The sequence below is a fragment of the Rhinolophus hipposideros genome, assembly GCF_964194185.1.
Source record: "Rhinolophus hipposideros genome assembly, chromosome: 21".
Taxonomy (NCBI): domain Eukaryota; kingdom Metazoa; phylum Chordata; class Mammalia; order Chiroptera; family Rhinolophidae; genus Rhinolophus; species Rhinolophus hipposideros.
This window is the reverse complement of record NC_138067.1, coordinates 4,913,847-4,931,339: the sequence shown is the minus strand read 5'-3', so window position 1 is coordinate 4,931,339 and position 17,493 is coordinate 4,913,847. Positions and strand designations below refer to the sequence as shown.

Here is a 17,493-nt window from a genome sequence, read left to right as displayed (position 1 = left end):
CACTCCTCTTCGGTCTCACTTTTCATTTCAGTATCTTCTTTAGCCTCGTCTGAGGCCCAACTACACTCATGAAGTCATAGATTCAAGGTCCTATTTAACGATGTTTTTCTTCTGAAACATGTTAAAATAAATACCTAACAAATTTTAAACATGTTCATCCACATCCAGGCTGAAAACCCCCCAGGGCCCCCAGTGGAGCAGCGCCGCCACTCTGAGAAAGGCTAGTCTAGCCACCCCTCACATGGCCCACCTGCACGGCTGTGACCAAGCAAGAGCTAGTGACAGCCCACGGCCACACAACCATTGCAGACAGAGCCAGCCCGGAGTCCAGGGGCCTGTCACTCAGAGACCAGCCCAGCCTCCTGCTTCCCCCCCCCCCCCCCCCCCCCCGAGAGCTGGCCAGGGAGGAAGCTCGGTGCCAGCTGTCCTGAACACCATGCAGTCACAGGGCAAAGAGGCTTCTGCTTCTCCGCGTGTCGGTGAGCATGTGCTCGATCAGCATGCAGAAAGGTCCAGGACCCCCTCCCAATGGTCCACGTTGCTCTCGGGGCCTTGGGTTAGGAGGGGCTGGAGGGAGAGGGAGACGATTCCATTTTCTGGAGGCACCTTCGTCCTCTGGCTCTTGGCATCACTTCTAGAGTTTGGGTTTTTTGTTTATTTTTTTAACTTAATAAAATAAATTGCCCTTCCCTTGCTAATTTTTACTGTCATTGAGAAAAGTTGAGTGTCCTTGTAGATGTAAAATTACAACCTTGAAAAGAAATGTGGACATCTGAGAGTCTGTAGTTCACAGAATTCTAGGTGCAACAGGCCAAGCGAATAACACTGCAGTAATAACGGCACCTTCCTGTCACGGTGACAAGTTGTCTCTGGTCCTTTATCCAGGGGCTGCCCTACCCAGCTATCTGCCCAGGAGGCTCTGAGAGCCTTCCCCACGCCCAGCCCAGACCTAGTCCCTCCACTACCAGGCCAGGCCTGCCTGATAGGGGGTGCTGTCCAGGCAGCCAGGACAGATGGCACCTGTTCCCACACCCCGCTTTACCTGGCTCTCCTAGAGAGCCCCTCAGCAGCGGGGCCAGGGTCTGAGGCTGCTTGGAGGTGGCCTGACTTTGGCCTGGCCCTCCTTGGCCAGCATCCAGTTTCACACACGTGAAGGCTCCTTCCACCCGCCACCTAACAAGAGTGAGTGACATCTGGGACCCACCACTTCCTGCTCCAGTGGGCAGGCCGCTCACGGCGGGGGCGGCAGAGGCTAATGCTGAACCTTAGCTCAGCGCCACTCGGGGTGCTCTGGGCCCCTCTCCCAGCCGCAGCAAAGCCCTCAACAGGAGTGGGGGGAGCTGTCAGACCAGGCTGCCGATTCCAATGACTTCATGGAAATTGGAAGCTTTAAGCTGGAACAATTTTCAAAAAGTAAAAATAAAACAAGCACCAAAAATCTCCATTAAAAGCCCCAAGAGGACAGTTGGAGGCAGAGAGTAAATGCATGGCAATGAGCAATTAGGGGTGAGAGCAGCCTGGCACAGAGCCTCAGCCTGGCTCTGCCACTCACACACAGGCCGTACGCCTCAGTTTCCCCACCCACATCGTGGGGGGCCTCATCCATCTCTGAAAGGTTGAAGGTCTCCAATCTAGCCTGCTGCCTGTCCATTGCAGCTGCCCTATGCTAGGGCCAGGCCAAGGCTGGACCCCCCCCCCCCCAGAGAACCTGGGCAGCCCTGGGCCCCATGAGGTCAGGAATCAAATCCCAGCTCCCCTTCTGCTTTGCCAGGCCTCAGTTTCCCCATTGGGTTCATGGGTAGCATAGTGGTGAGACAGCTGACTAGGAATGGTTGGGGAGCAGAGAGCAGAAACCTCCCAAGAGAGAGGCGAAGCCCCTCCTGATCCTCAAGGGGCCCTTCTGAGCATGCACTTGGGGCCCTGGGATCATTTTCTACCTTTGATCCTGACAGTAAATTGTACCGTTTAATAACAAAGTGGGGAACAGGGCCCAATGATCCCAGCTAACACCTCCTGCCCTCCCCAGGCCTCCCTTCCAGCAATTTCCTCAGTGGAGGCAGTGGTCAGGCTCTTTCCTGCTGACCTGCTGCACCCCTCACACCGAGGGCAGGGGCCCCGCAGGCAGGACCTGTACCCACAGGCTAAGGTACTCTGTGTTTGGCATGTAGACACTGACTGGCAGTGTGCACAGCTCGTGTAATCCCCCCTCAGCCCGTGAGGAGGGGACTGCTGTCACCCCCCTTCTACAGAAGAGGAAGCCAGGCTCAGAGAGGCCACTTACTCACCGCAGCACACACAGCTAAGAAAAGGCAGAGCCAGGGTTCAGTGTCAGGTCTACGTGACTCTGTGTCCCGTGCTCTCCTCCGCGCACACTCCTGGGAGTGAGGACGGGCATCCCTGAGGAGTGGGCTGCCCCACATCCCACGCCTCCCTCATTGGCAGGCTGCTCTCCCCCAAGGTCCCTGAGCTCTGGCACTCAATGCTCCCAAACCTGCTGGACCAACATACCCAAAGCTGGGACAACCTCAGGCTCTCTCAGCATCAGACAGGGAAGACTGGTTTCTGCTCCTTACGGCGCCAAGGACAAAGCACGGCCTGACCCTTTCCTGTCCCACTCAGCAACACCCGGCCTCCTCCCGGTAGGCAGGACCCCTCTTGAGTGCTGGGGACACCAACGTGACTTGGACATAGCCCCTGCCATCCAAGCCCCAGGTTAAGACATGCCCACCAGGTTAAGACGGTACAGCACAGAGATCTGAGAGAAGCGCCAGTGAGTAAACATACATAATCCGGAGCCCAGGGGAGAGAGACCTCATCTACCTAGGGAAGATTCGGGGTCTCCCTGGAGGAACAGAACCAAGATGGGGTGTCCCAGACCAAAAAGATGGCCTGGCCAATCTCTGATGAGTGCATGGCAGGCACAGGCAGCAGAGAGTGGCAAGGCCATGCAACAGTAGGCAAGTAGGAATAAAACTGCACCCAAAACAAGGTAGGCGGCCAAGGGATAAATTATGCCAAGTTCTGAGCAAACAGCTTGGCCCCATTCAGCAAACCCAGATGGCTAGCCCTTCCCCCTTGAAAAGAAACCCCACGGGACCCCAGTGCATTGTGAACGCCAGGCGGGCAGTTTTCTGGGAAGGGGCATGAGCAGGGGAATAACCATCTACACTACTGTCACCTCGTCTCTCTCTTTCCCTTACGGAGTGTTAGGGGCTCAGCACACCTGAGAAAAGGTCTGAGCATCAGGCTGGCGACTCACCATGCCCCGCAACCCAGCCCCTCGTCCCAGTGGGATGGAGAGGCTTCAGAGCGCTGGAGTCAGAGCCCCATCAAGTGATCTTGGCCGAGTTAGCGATCTCGGCAGCTCAGGGAGCCCATAGGTAAAAGTCAGGACAATGTCACCCAACTGCTTGGGAGGCTGTGAGGGTTAAGTGAGAAACGTGCGTGAGGCACATAGTAAGTGCTCAGTTAAAGCTGGAGGCAAGGAAGGCCAGACAGAGGGTGTTCTCTTGGTTCCAAACCCTAGTTCCTGGCCCTGCTGCATGCCTGCCCTGGTCCAAGGCCTTCCATGGCTTCACTGGGCTTCCTGACCCACGTCCCAGCTCTTCCTTCTCATCTTTCCATCCCAATGTCCCCACCCCCGCTATCCAGCTGCCTCCTTCTTCCATGCCTTGGTTCAGGCCTTTCTGCCACCTGGAATAGTCAAAACGCTACCATGTTTCCCTGAGAATAAGACCTAACTGAATAAGACCCTAGCATGAGACCGTAGAATAAGACCCTAGCATGATGTTTCAGGATGACATCCCCTGAACATAAGCCCTAATGCGTCTTTTGAAGCAAAAATTAATATAAAACCCGGTCTTATTTTCGGGGAAACATGGTACTTATCCTGCCAAGACAAATACGAACGCCACCTCTTCCAGGAAGCCTTCCCCAGGGCCCTGTCATCACCTTCTCTGAACCACGGTGCCACAGGCCTCTCTACAGAAGACACTGTTATCCTCCTTCCACTCTGGTGACAGCTCCCTATTCCTATGGGGAACCGGCCCTCCAGAGTGGGCCCATGACCAGTGTCCATTGAGGAATGGGCACAGGACTCAAAGTGGTCCAGTGAGATTCAGTCCTGGGACTTTTGTTTGAACTGTTTTGGGGGGAAATGTTCTCATTTCCCTAGGCGGGTAGGGTGTGAGCTGGGAGCTGCTGGCACCATCTTGGCCAGTGTGGTAGCCAGCCTCCCAGACGGCCTCCAACGACCTGGCCTCTTGGTTCACGCCCATGCACAATCCCCTCCCACATGACCTAGATGACCAGCAGAATGTTGCAGAAACACAGCGTGTGCCGTCTGAGGTCAAGGAAGACATGGAGGCTGCCCCTCGTTCCCTCTCGGATCACTCGGGCCGGGAAAGCCAGCCACCACGTTGTGAGTACACACAAGCAGCCCTGTGGCAAGGTCCCTGCCACTCACCAGCACCACCGTGCCACCCACGTGACTGAGGCGCCTTGGAAGCGGGTCCCCCAGCCCCAGCCACCACTGGACTGACTCATTCTCACTGCAGCCCGCTCTTCTCTCCCGTCAGCCCCCTCTCCCCAGCACCAGGCACTCAAGACAGCTTCACGACCTCCCTGCCACACAGATGTGTGTCCAGCGTCTCCCCATGAGAGCGCACGCAGAAACAGAGCCAGAGCCTGCCCTGTGCCGCCAGCAGCCCGACTCCCTGGGGAGGCCTGGGGAGGGCCTCGCTCAGGCAGGCGCAGCCTTGTGGTCCCTCACTCACTGTCCTCCCAGATGGATTTTTCACCCTGGGGGTGTGGGGGTGTGGGGAGAGCGGCATTCCAGTGCATTGACTCACCTCAGCCCCTCTGCCTTCACCTCTTCCCAGCTGTGGGCTTGGGGGTGTGCTGGGGGTCCCCTCCCTTCCCAGGCTGGGAACATGTGGAGGTGGCTGGCTCATCCCTTCACTTAATAGGCAGGAAACTGGGTTTCCAGAGCAGAAGGGGCTCACTGGGGTCATCAGTTACAAGTCCCAGGATGGAACAAGGGCCTTCAGACTCCTAATCAGTGGCGGTGCTAAGGGGTGACGGGTGAGCCTCAAAGCCACTCCAGAGAAACAAGTGTGCTAAGTAAACAGCATCTTGGCCAATAACCTCAGCCCTGCTCCCCCGGCCCCAGCTCCTGTCTCCCTATGCAGACATCTAAATGGCTGCCACCTGTCCGGGTTCCAATGCCAGAAGAAGGAGAGATGAGCAACCCTACATCGTGTTGGTGGTACAGTCTGCTGGAGGGCAGGGGGCTGGCACTCACGCCCCAGGCTCTGCCAAGCCTGGGCGCCAGGGCTCTGGAGAAGGAAAGGGGCAGCCAGGGTCAGGCAGCGTGTTGAGTAACAGTACAGGATCCTAAAAGAACAGATGTGAAAGGAGCTGCTCTGCCAACTCAAAGTCCTATTTCCTTTGAAAAACTTGGCAGCTGGGGATGCCCGTGGACGCCTGTCCTTCCCACACCCAGCTGGAGGTGAACTACTGAGGGGCAGGGAAGAGACCACGCCCCTCCCTACAGATCCTGGAAGGGGAGGTGCCAGATGAGAGAACAGCAGCACACAGATCCGCAGGAAGTTCCACCCCCTTCCACTTCTCAGCATCACACATGTGCACATATACGTTGTTGTTTTTTCCCAAGAAAATCTGGAAGAATGGACTCCAAATCTCAGGAGTTACCATGAATTTTAGCAGTTTTAATTTCATATTAGTGGTCTCGTTTATGTCTGTTTTCCAGTTTTCCCTAATGAAATACACAACTAAGCAATTAAAAAGATAACGGGTAAAAGCAATAAGGAAACACATGGCCTGAGACTGGAAGTTCTCTCCCCAACGCCAAACTTAGCGGCACTGTAGCCAGGTGAAAACAGAATGTTTTTATAACCATTCAAAATCCTACCATCTTAAAGCCACTGACCATCAGTGGCTGCCAGCACAACAAAAGGAGACGCAGCCACGCACGGCAAACATCCCAGCACAAGCATGCTGCCCCATCTTCAATGTGCTCTCAGGAGAAAGAAAAAGCCAAACTGAATTAGAGCACGCCTCCAGACACAACACCAGTTTGTAGGTCTGGGGATAAGGAACGCGGTATACATTATGGGGAGCTCACTATAGGAAAAGGGACCCAACCTCCCAAAACAAACACAGCACAAAAAAGTGAATATCAATCCTACCGATGAAAGATGAGAAATCTCATGAAATCCCGTTACATAGACCTCATCTGGATCTTGACTTTAAAAACACTAAACATATAGAGAGACATGTGTATGAAACAAGTGGAAATTTGGACACTGAATGGGTATTTGTGACCTTACAGAATACTGTTAAGTGTTAGGTGTGGGAATAATATTCTGGGTTTTTAGTCCTTATCTTTTAGGAATATATCCTACAACTTTTACAGATGAAGTGATAGGAGGTTTGGAGGGGGAAGTGTGTGGGAGTAGAGAAGACCCCCGGTTGGCCAACAATGGACATCAGGGCTGCAAAGGGATGACTACATGGGCGTGGTTGTGCAGTTCTGTCTTCCTTCATGTACATTTAATTTTTCCACATTGAAATGCTGCGACATCGCCACGGTAAGAGCTCTAGCCTCTGTTGTTTCATTTTGAGTCTCAAGCTAGGGGTCGTTTCCAGCTCCTTCCTACAGATGAGGAGTGTGGGCCCTGAGAAGGAAGGCCACTCACTCATCTGGGCTTTCAGAGCAGGTAACAACAGAACTAGCCTCAACCCTGCTGCCCACCCCTGCTCCCAAACTGAACTGACCCCCCAGCATGATTGGCAAACTCGATCTCAGAAAGCCCCTTGCAGGGCTGCAGGGTTCCAGGCTCCAGGCTCCATCATCAGGCAGCATGGAGAAGAGGCCACTCCTCCTTCACCTCCCCCCACCGGCCTCACAGGAACCTGGGCTGGCATCTTAACCCCTCTCCTGGCAGAGCCCTCTCGCAGGAGCCCCTCCCCGTCTCATCTTCTGACCGCAAAGCAGTTTACCGGTGCCAGAGAGCTCTTGGTGCCAGAGACCTCCACGCCCCCAGACGCAGCCTGACCGCAAACCTGCATCTAGTCTGCAGGCCTCAAAGTTGAGGACTGGACCCATCTTAACTTGAGCCTACAGAAAAGATCCCCAATGTATGCAAACAGCAGACTACTAGCTACTCAGTGCAGTGCTCTAACTGCAAAAATACTGGAAACAACCTAAAGACCAGCAATAGGGGACGAGAAAATCAACCAGGCTCCTTGTGTACCACATGTGGGGTGAGCCTGATGTCTGAGGAGTCTGATGTCTGAGGATGTCTGATGTCTACCCACAAAGCCCGAGGCGAGCTGGACAGATGGAACCTCCCCTTAGGTGACAATAAGGACAGTTGTGATGCTCAACCGTTTTTCTGGTCAAATGTTTAAAAAAAAAACAAAAGCCATCTGAGAGGATGTACACATTAATGGTAACTTCAAAGAGTACAAATTCTGGTATTTTCCCCACTTTATTGCTTCGATTTTCTGGTTTTTCAATAATGTGAATCATTTCTGTAATTAACACAAAGCCGTTTAAAAGTAAGAAATGAGCTGACTTTCTCCTCCTCCGCAGGAATACAGCTCAGAGCCATGGCCCAGGAGGCAGAAGCTGCCTGGCTGTGGGACCTCTGAGCCACACCACCTCTCGGAGCCTCAGTTTCCCCATCTGTCGTACACCAAACTCACTGAGTGGAGCTGCTCCCATCTCCTTCACTATAACTGTTCCCTGCTCTGTGAGATGCGGACGACAGACCCATCTGCAGGGTCAGCTACACAATGCCTGCTTCCCCCACTGCCTGTACCCAGTGGCTCATTCCTTCCCCTCCTGGGCACCTTCTGACCCTGTGCCCAGGCCAGTGGGGAACCAGGGGTGTGAACAGTCATGCGCTCAGAACCACTGCTCCAGGCAGCCATGCCAGTCTCTAGTCCTGACGTCATTCCAGGAAGGCCGTCTACCCCCATTTTAGAAGAGGCTGAGAGAGAGAGGAGAACACTGCCCACCTAATACACCAAACGAAAATGAAGACTGTAGCCTGGGGGCCCTCTGTGAGTTCTGCCTGTACCCTCCCCATAGGGAGGTCAGCAAACCACCCAGCACCCCTCCTGAAGAGCCAGGCGCACGCTTAGAGCTGCAGGTGGGTTGCAGGGAGCATTGGGAATAGGACAGGACACAATTGGCTGGACTCACACAGCTTCAGGCTCCTGGCCGTCCCCTGCAGGCCTCCGGGCCCTCGCGCACACTTAACACTGATACAATACTTTAATCTACAGCCCATTTCCAATTTCATCAACTGTCCCTATATTTTTCAGCCCAAGTTCACAGACTACATTTGGTTGTCACATTTCTTTGTTTCCTTTAATCTGGAACTGTTCCTTGGCCTTTGAGCTTTGTGTTCTTATTGTCTCCTTTTCATACACGAGAAATTGAAGTCAGAGAGGTTGAAGCACTCACCCAAAGTCACACAGCTAGGAAATGTTGAGCTGGGATTCAAGCCCAGGGGATTCCCTGCAGAGCCTGTGTTCCTGTTCTCTGGCGCTTGCAAATAGTAGCCTTTGGTGTTAAGAACTGAAAACAGCGCTTCTCCCCACGGCCCACCTCCCCATCCCCCACCCCAAACCGCTGGACTGCTGCTCACAGCCATGCACTCAGCAGGTGGTCTTTCACTGAAGGAGAGGCGTCCTATGCACATACTGGCTGGACTGGGCCTCTTGCTGCCAGCTCCCCTCAGCTGGCACTGGCCCTGACCTAGTGCCCACCACGCCATACTGCAGGGCCCCCCATACAAGCTGGAGGACAAAGAGGGCAGTACAGGGAACCAGCAGCTCCTGCCTTTCCCTTTTCCCCCTCTTAAAGTGACAGTCCAGGCCCAAATGCCCACATCCAAAAAGCAGAGGAAAGCACACAGCCCAGAACCAGAGCCTGAAGTTGGAAGGGCCGCCAGGCCATGCCATGTCTCTGACCCACAGGCCACCAGCATGAAAGGGGGCCCCTGCGGTCAGCTGTCCAAGAGGGGCTGAGCATGTTCAAAGATACACGCTGGGGGTTGCACTGGAGGCAAGGGTTTACAGAGAGAAGGAAAGTCAAGGGCTGGAGGGGGAGGGAATGGAGCTCTCACAACAGGGAGCAGAAAGGGCATGCAAAGAGGAGAAGGAGCCTGAGGGCTGATGTCACACACTGAGGACCCAAAAGGATGTGGCATCCTTAGCTCTTCTGGGGCCCAGAGCCCCTCCCAAGCCAGGAGCATCAGCCTGGGAAATCACTGTCATTGGTTCCCAAACGTGGGTGGCTCAGGGCCCGGAGGCTGTCACCAACCTTGCCACCATCACCCCTGGCCTGGTGTCCTCCCGAGATGGGCTGCCATCACCCAGCCACCCGCCAGTCCCCATCAGATAGTTTTCCAACAGTAAATCATGAGCCACAGATGCCAGCGAGCACAGTGGGAGAGGCGACATTGCCGAGACCGAGTTCCAGGCCACGCAGCTAGGTTTTGAGGCGAAGCTGTACTGAAATATCTGAGTCCTAGGACCTTCCCACTGGACCCCAGATTCAATTCAGAAGTTTACCACAGCCTCCAGACCTCACCTGCAAACCCAATTCCGAGTTTCAGAAGCAGCAGAACTGTTCTTGAAACTTTTCCAGAACCAAAAAGGAATAAAGTTTTGCTTTTCTTCCTGACTGTAGACAATTTTGAAAATACAGAAAGCATAAATAAATAAGATGATCTATCAACAAATTCCCCAAAGACACCCCAATGAGGCCCCGTCCTTCCCCAGTGCCCAATGCGCAGATTGGCCAGCTGTGCGAGGCTCTCTCTACAGAGGTGTTTGGGGTCAAGGTACAACCACTTTCTCTCTGTTGGTCAGCGGGCTTAGAAGGGCAGTGACCATACGGAACTCATCTCTGTGCCCTACCCAGGCACAGGCAGGCCACTCGAGCTCCCTTGCTGGAGTCAACATAAGTCACTATCCAACACACCCCCCAACACTCAGCAGTTCCTTTGGCCCCCGACAGAGGAAGGGGATCCAGGAGGTGGGGGTCAGCAGCCAAGCCCCAGAGCAACCCCAGGGACTGGCGTTGGAACCGCAGGGAGAGGAGGGCAGGAAGTATGTTTTGCCCAGGGGCTGGGGGGGGGAGGGCAGGCAGGATTTTACAGGCCCACTTGAGAATCTGCCTGCTGGGGTGGGGTCAGGCCTACCCTCAAACCTCAAACCGATTCCTCCAAAACCACAGGAAGGCCAGAAGGCCAGGCCTAGTGCCAGCTCCAGGCCTACCTTGCTAGACCCCTTTGATGACCTCAGGTTTCCCACCTGTAAACTGGGCTGATCATTCCAGCCCTAACTCACAGGAACCAACAATATAAAGGACATGCCACAGCTTTGTAAGCAATCTGGCCTCAGAAACTGGAGGGCTCCCACCTCTCCCTGCCGTCCTCCATAAAAGGCCCAAGAGCACCCCTTCCCGAAAGCCTGAGGGTACAGAGGGCTACGGGAAGAGGACCTGGCCCCGAGGATCCTGAGCATTCAGCACTTGTCAGGGTGTGGGGGAGCTCCAAAGGCACCCTGTGGACCCAAGTCGCCATGCACGAGGCTGCCCACCTCTGCTTCCCAGACCCAGCTGGCCACTCCTGTGGGGCCTCCTCACCGTACCTGAGGTCTGCCTCCTGACCCGGTCCTACGAGGGCATGTGCCCTTGTGTAAATGCCAGGGCCTCCTCATCTCAGAGCCCAAGGCCCTGCCTGCCCAGTCCTGAAACCACTGCAGCCTTCTTGGTCATTCATTCATTCCTCTGTCCAGTATCACTCTGGACCAGGTTTCAGCAAGCGATGAGGACCCCAAACCTAAAACCGGTCATTCTAGGCAAAGTCCAACCACACAGGGCACCTGTGGTCCCTATCTTGAAGGTCCCTATCTTAAAGGTTCTACTTCTAGTAATGGGTCCAAACTCACTGCCAGCTTTGGCTCTGGGACTTGGGAAGAACATGAGTTCCTGGCCTCTGAAAGCGGGGACCCAAGGTATAAACCATGAGGGAATACCTCCCGGCCACACATCTTGGCCCCAGCCAGGCTGTTGCCACCTTTGCCTGTCTCCTTAATGTGAAAGGTTAGGTGGGGTTTCCCCAGTGGGGATCCAAGTCGGGGGCTAAAGCCTGGCCCACTCTCCTACCTATACCCCCCCTTTAACTGGTGAGGGGTTCTGCTCGCTGTCAGCTGTGGTTGGACTGCTTCCAGCCTCAAGCCCGACTCTTGTCCTCATTGAGCCCCCTCCCCTTGAGCTGTTTTTACTTTAAACAGACCACAGTTTACCCTTGAACAAGCAGGGGTTGGAGGCGTCCACCCCCACACACAGTGGAAAATCCATATATAACTTCTGACAACCCCCCGAAACTTAACAATAATCTGGCATCTGGGCGGGATTGGTTCCAGGACCCCCCTTCCCAATACCAATATAAGTCCCTTATATAAAATGGAGTAGAACAATTCATACAGCCAGACCAGAGCATGCAGTCAGCCCTCCACATCCGCGGATTCCCAACCTCGGGGATGGAAAATATTGTTTTCCATTTTCCATCAGCGGTTGGTTGAATAAGCAGAGACAGACCATGGGGGTACGGAGGCCGACTGTTATTTATTGAAAAAATCCACATGTAAGTGGACCTCAGCAGCTCAAACCCGGGCTGTTCAAGAGTCAGCTATATATCGACCTGGCCCCTGGGGTCCCCCATCCTCCCCTTGTCCGCGTCTGGGAAACTGGAAAACCAGACCCTCGCTGCCTTTGGAAGCAACGGTCTTTGCAAGAGAATGGCCCGAGGGTTAGGCTCCCAGGCGAGCACAGAGCCTCGGCCAGGCCTCAGTCTTCTGGTCGGGAGAGTGGGGTTAGGGAATCCCTGCCAGCTGGGGCCCTGTCTGGGACGCGTCTCCTGCAGTGCCTTGGGAGGGGGACAGGGACAGGGACAGGGGAGGGAACGTCTGGGAAGACCCACCCCAGACTTCGGCAGGAGACAGAGCAGGAGTGGAGGGAGGCGGGTGGCCCCGTGGGGCTGGGGTCCCAGTTGGCCGCCACCCCCCCACATCCCCCTTCTTGGAGCCCGGGAGAGCAGCCAAGGGAGGGGAGGGCCGGCCCAGCCGCCCGGCCCTACAGCCTGCCCTCCGCGCGGGTGGGGCCCGGCCGGGCACGGAACCCACAGACGCCCGCAGGCTGACCCCCGCCACGGCGGGGCCCGAGGACCCATGGGCAGGCACGTCGCGGACCCCAGACCCGCACGCGCGCGCCCTCGGGCCGGGCGCCGCCCCGCCTCCCCCACCCGGATCCCGCCGCCCCGCGCTCACCTGCCGCCGCTGCTCCCACTGCGGCCACCGCCCGTGTGTCCGCGCCGCCTGTGTGTCCGCGCCGGCTGCGGGCGGGACCGGCTGTGCGGGCGGGGACGGCGGCGCGGCGGCCAGCGCCCCCCACTGGCGGTCGGGCCGGCCCGGGGCCGCGGTGGGGCCGTGGGAGGCGAGGCCCGGACGCCCCGAACCCCTGGCCCCCACCCCGGCGCTGCGCGCCCCCGCCCTGCTCGATTTTCGCGAGGAATGTTGAAACGCACAAACATCCCACATGTCCACCTCGGCGTGCACGGGAGTGGCCGGGCACCCCTCGAACAGGAGCAGGAAATAAAGCCTTTTCAAACAATTCTGTTTTCTCAAAATCTCGCCTGTGTTTGGACGTGCCAGGTGCTGCCCTACCCCAGAGGGAAGCACTTTCTAGCAAACTCTTTCAGCGCTTTCCATCCAGATCCGCCCCTCTACTCCAGCAACGCCTGTTTCTAGAAGGATCCATAATCTGCGGGCTAATACTCTCCTTCCAAGATGAGGGAAGCTTAGGTCTCACTGAGGCCTTACACTCCGTGGGGGTGTCCAGAGGTGGGGGCTGAGCCCCTCCCCCACCCCTGCACCCACGTGAGTCCACCTTTATCAACCAGTCTGTGCTGGCACCAGGAAGACAAAGCCCCCCTAAGAAAGTAGGTGTCTTCAGCAGGTAGGTGTCCTGGGCGCCGCGTGGCTCAACAGCAGGGTTGCCCATTCGATTCCTACATGGGCCAGTGAGCTGTGCCCTCCACACCAGACTGAAGACAACGAGCTGCAGCTGAGCTGGGGGGGTGGGAGGGGGCTACCAGACGGCTCAGTTGGTTAGAGGGGGAGCTCTCAACCACAAGGTTGCGGGTCAATTCCACATGGGATGGTGGGCTGTGCCCCCTGCAACTAAGATTGAAGGACGACTTGGAGCTGACCAGCCCCGGAGAAACACACTGTTCCCCAATATTCCCCAATAAAAAAAATTAAAAAGAAAAGTAGGTGTCCTAACCTCATCATGACCCCACTCACAGCTGCCTACGACCCAGGGTGGGGCCCCAGATTTGGCAGCAAAACCCTAGCACCCCAGCTGGGTGAGCAAGAAAGCGGTCCTGAGTCACCATGGGTGTGGCAAAAGAGAGTGATTGAAGGAGTTATCAAGACCAGGAAGGCAGGTCACCCACAGACCTTCAAAAGTCTCAGCCTCCCCACTTTTCCGAAGCTCCTATGTCCGTTGTGGAACCGTGGTTCCCACTTTGCCGACAGGGGTCACGTGGGCAGCTGGTAAGGCCATTTTACAGGTCCACCCTAAGAGGCCCTAGCCTGAGCTCCATGGGAAAGTTTCCTGGGAATTACCTGGATGATCCTAGGACAAGCAGGTTGGAGACACTCAGGTAACTCGGAGTCCTGTGCCAGAATCCTGGAGTCGGGTATCACAGAGGGAGCGCCCCGAAACCCTGTCCCCATTACCTGAGAGGGAAGAGACCCTGGGTGTGTCAAGGCCCTGACCCCACCGTGGAACCCAGACCGGAGGCCACTTACTGAGGAAGTGCTGAGGAAGCCATCCCAGATGGGCGGAGGGAGGTCCCAGCTGACTGTTCACAGCAAGCGCCCCCTGATTCCCCAAGACTGGATCCCCACAGCCTCTTGGGGGGTGACACTTGGATTTCTGGGCCAGAGCAGCACCACTTCCCTGGCGATGTCACTGCTGTGCCTTGAGGGCCTCACCAGGCAGGATGGGAGCAGCTGAGACTTCCCCGCGATCGAAATGGGCATGATGGTGGGCACACCTGATCCCCATCAGAGCCAACTTCTGAACCGGCCCCGCCCACCCCTCAACAGAACCCCGGAAGTGAGGGAAACCACCTGTTTGCCTCAAGAACAGTGAGTGCCTTAGCCTAGAGGCATGTGTTCTGCCCACCAAGGTCAACCCAGGAGAGAGTGAGGGGGGGCCCTGGGCAGGGGAGGGCCCCCCTGGGGCTTGTGCCCAGCATTCCTTCTGGGCCCTTCCAACAGCACGAGAAGCCCTCAGCCCTTAGCGGTGTGCGGGAGCCCGGGGCGAAGCTATGACTCCCCCCCCCCATGTGTGTCATCTTTATGCAAATCTGATACCAATCCCCTGACAGCAGACAGGAAAACAGGGCTGGAGAAAGTGAGCTGAACACAGGCCCGCGTCAGCACTCACCATTAACTGCCGACACAGCTCCGCCATCTGTGCTGTGGTCATAGCAGCAGCGTGGCCTCGTCCCACACTCAGGCCTCAGTGATTCTCAGACTGCAGCCAACGTCAGAATCGCCCAGAGGCCTAGTGAAAACACTGCTGCCCCCCCCACTCTCCCCACACCAGGCTTTTGATTCTGCAGGTCTGGCGTGGCTCTCAAGAAGTGTACCTTCTACCAAGCTCCCAGGTGACCCCAATGCTGCTGGTCCTCGGGCCAGCCTGGGGGCGATGCTCTAAGGCAGTGCTTTAAAACGCCATGGTTGGAATCCCTCGCCTGGAGACCCTGATCCTGGGCAGGGGTCTGCAAGATGCCTTAGTAAAAACCCAGGGGAGCTCAGCTGGTGACAGGGATGGCACTACAATCAGAGGCAAGGAATGTCTTCTCTGTATGTAGTGTTGGATGAATTGGCTTCCATATGGGGAAAACTACTCAACACCCCTTCACACCGTCCTAAAACAACAACCAGAAGATTAAAGATCTTTGTGTTTGAAAATAAAACTTATATAAGGAAGTATTTTCGTAATTTTGTTCTGGAGAAGCCTGCAGAGGAAATCAAATCCACAGGGAAGGGCTGCAGTTTCAAAATGTCTCTGTCCAGGGGGTGGCGGGAGTCTCCAAATGTCCACATCTAGTGTGTTTGTGATTTGAATGACCCACTGTGCAGAAAACGCCAGAGAACATTTGCCTGAAGAGCTCCTCTTTAACTGCAGGGTCCAGCACCGAGGGCCGTGCCTACTGCTAGAAAATGGCCAGCATTTGTTGCCTGAACGAGGCTTACAGTGTACACCTTTCTCCCTGGCAATCCAGCTTTACATTGGAAGAATGACCAGAAAAGATGGTGGGTTGAATCCCTCTTCTACTCTTGTTGTCTCCTTAAACCCTCTAAAACGGCTGTGAAAGGAATTTTTTAAAGCCCCTAAGAATGGAGAAAATGAGAGAGGAAGGAAGAGCACTACGAATGGGGAAGGTGCAAAGCAGGTGTTTCGGTGGCACAGACGTGCGGGTACTGGACACTGAATCTTCAGCTGGCGGTTGGGGAAACTGCAAAGTTTTGGGAAAACTGCAGACACAGAGAGCACGAGGGAAAGGTAGCTCAGGAAGCAGGGGAGAGCAAAATTAAAGAAGGTAACTTGAAAATCTAAGAAGCAGGTGAGTGCCAGGCTCTCCCGCCCCCCTTCCCACCACCCAGCTAAGTGACTGCCCCTCCCCACCTAAGCAGAAGTCTGCAGGGCTTTTCTCTGGAAAAGGTAAAATAGAGAGTCTCTGGATGGAGGTCCACCAAACCCAGCTGTGGGGAAAAGAGAAATATGAAAGGGAGACTTGGACAGGAAGCTGAGACATGCCCCACCACGCCAGGCCAGCTCGCTTCCCACGCAGCTAACTCCCAGGATTGGCAGCCGGGTCCTAACGCCCAGGCTGGAGGAATTCTCCTGGGAACCCCACCAGCCAAGTCCTGAAGATCCTCTCCTCACCTCCAATCAGCCTGGTGACCCTGAGGGAAGACACGGCTGACTGCTACATTGAGTCACGGAGCGTCCCCTTTCTTACACGTGTGCAGACAATCAGGCAGCACCAGGAATCAGAGGAAAGCGTCCAACCCAAAAGAGAGTCCAAGACAACAAAACAGAAAAAAATGTCCACAGAGATCATGCAGGCCAAAACTTGACTATATCATTAATATCTTCAGAGAGTCGAAAAATATATTGCAACCATGACACCAAACAGGATATGATTTTTTTTTAAAACAAGGGACCCTGAGGACAAAAAAAAACTCAAATGAAAAACCAACAAAAGGGTTTGAAGATAAAGTTAAATAAAAAGTCAGAGAGGGAAAATAGGGAAGAAGAGATGGGAAAACTAGAGGATCAGTGCAGGAGACCCAATTATCTGAGTAACTGTGGAGTTCCTGAGACAGCAGAGGACAAGAAATAAAAATCAGAATTCAAGATTACCTGGTACTCAGTGACACGCAGTGCCAGATCGAAAGGGTCCATGCCATCAGGTGCCCAGTGCCACAGACCCACCTAAATTCCATTCACAGTGAAATTTCAGAACCTTGGGAACCAAGGAGAAGATCCTAAAAGTTTCACTAGCTTTTCTCACCACCACCCTGGGAGTGATGAAGCAATGCTTAGATTCTGAAGGGAAAATGTTTTCCAACCGAGAATTTACATCCAAACTATTAACTGAGCATAGATGAAGAACAAAGGTATTTTCAGATGTTTAGTCTGTGTACCCTTTGCCGTGAAGCTACTGGGGATGTGCCCTAAAGGAAGGAGCGAGCTTATTTTAAAAAGAGGTGAACATGGATGAGCGAAAGGCCTCTCCGGGTGGAGGTGACCTGTATGCAACAGACACAGCTAGTCAGAGGTCCAGGAGAGCCGCCTCTGAGATGAAACTCAGACAACAGCGATGTACCTGAGATGTGGACAGCAGGAGAAAATCGGCAGCGTTGGGGTGAATTAGTCAAGTAAAAAACAAAAAAATCTCCAGTTAGAACAAAAACACTTGTGCAGAAAAAGAATCATTTTATTATGCAGCTCAATTAGGCGCCTACCCAGTCAGGACATTAACACGACTATCGTGCTAAATACGTCGGTTTAACTAAGGGGCAGTTGGGGCGGTGGAAGTCAGCACGATTTCAAGAACGAAAAATCAAGACATGGCACGCGAGGTGTATTATTTAGAGACAAAACCCCCCACAGCCACCAGAAGTTGGAAGTCCCTGCCTCAGAAGAGGGAGAAAACAGGGAGGGGCGGGAAACAAACTTTTAGGACTATGTGGCTTTAAACTATGACAGAACCGCTGCTCTGCCCCTCTGCACCTGCTTGCCAGTTTCTTGGCAGGGCCGCCCCAGCCCAGGTCCCAGCACCCCTGGGCCCCTGCCTGGCCGCC

At 54.9% G+C, this 17,493-nt stretch overlaps 1 protein-coding gene across 2 annotated transcripts in view; it reads right to left on the bottom strand.

Moving 5' to 3' along the window:
* Nucleotides 1-12,459, bottom strand: part of ADCY7 (adenylate cyclase 7) — a 54,672-nt gene extending 42,213 nt beyond the window's left edge. For both annotated transcript variants that reach the window (XM_081032515.1, XM_081032517.1), the window contains exon 1: nt 12,373-12,459. The gene's annotated coding sequence lies outside the window, so the exon portion shown is untranslated. The remainder of the gene's footprint in view (nt 1-12,372) is intronic.
* Between the last annotated feature and the right edge of the window lie 5,034 nt (nt 12,460-17,493).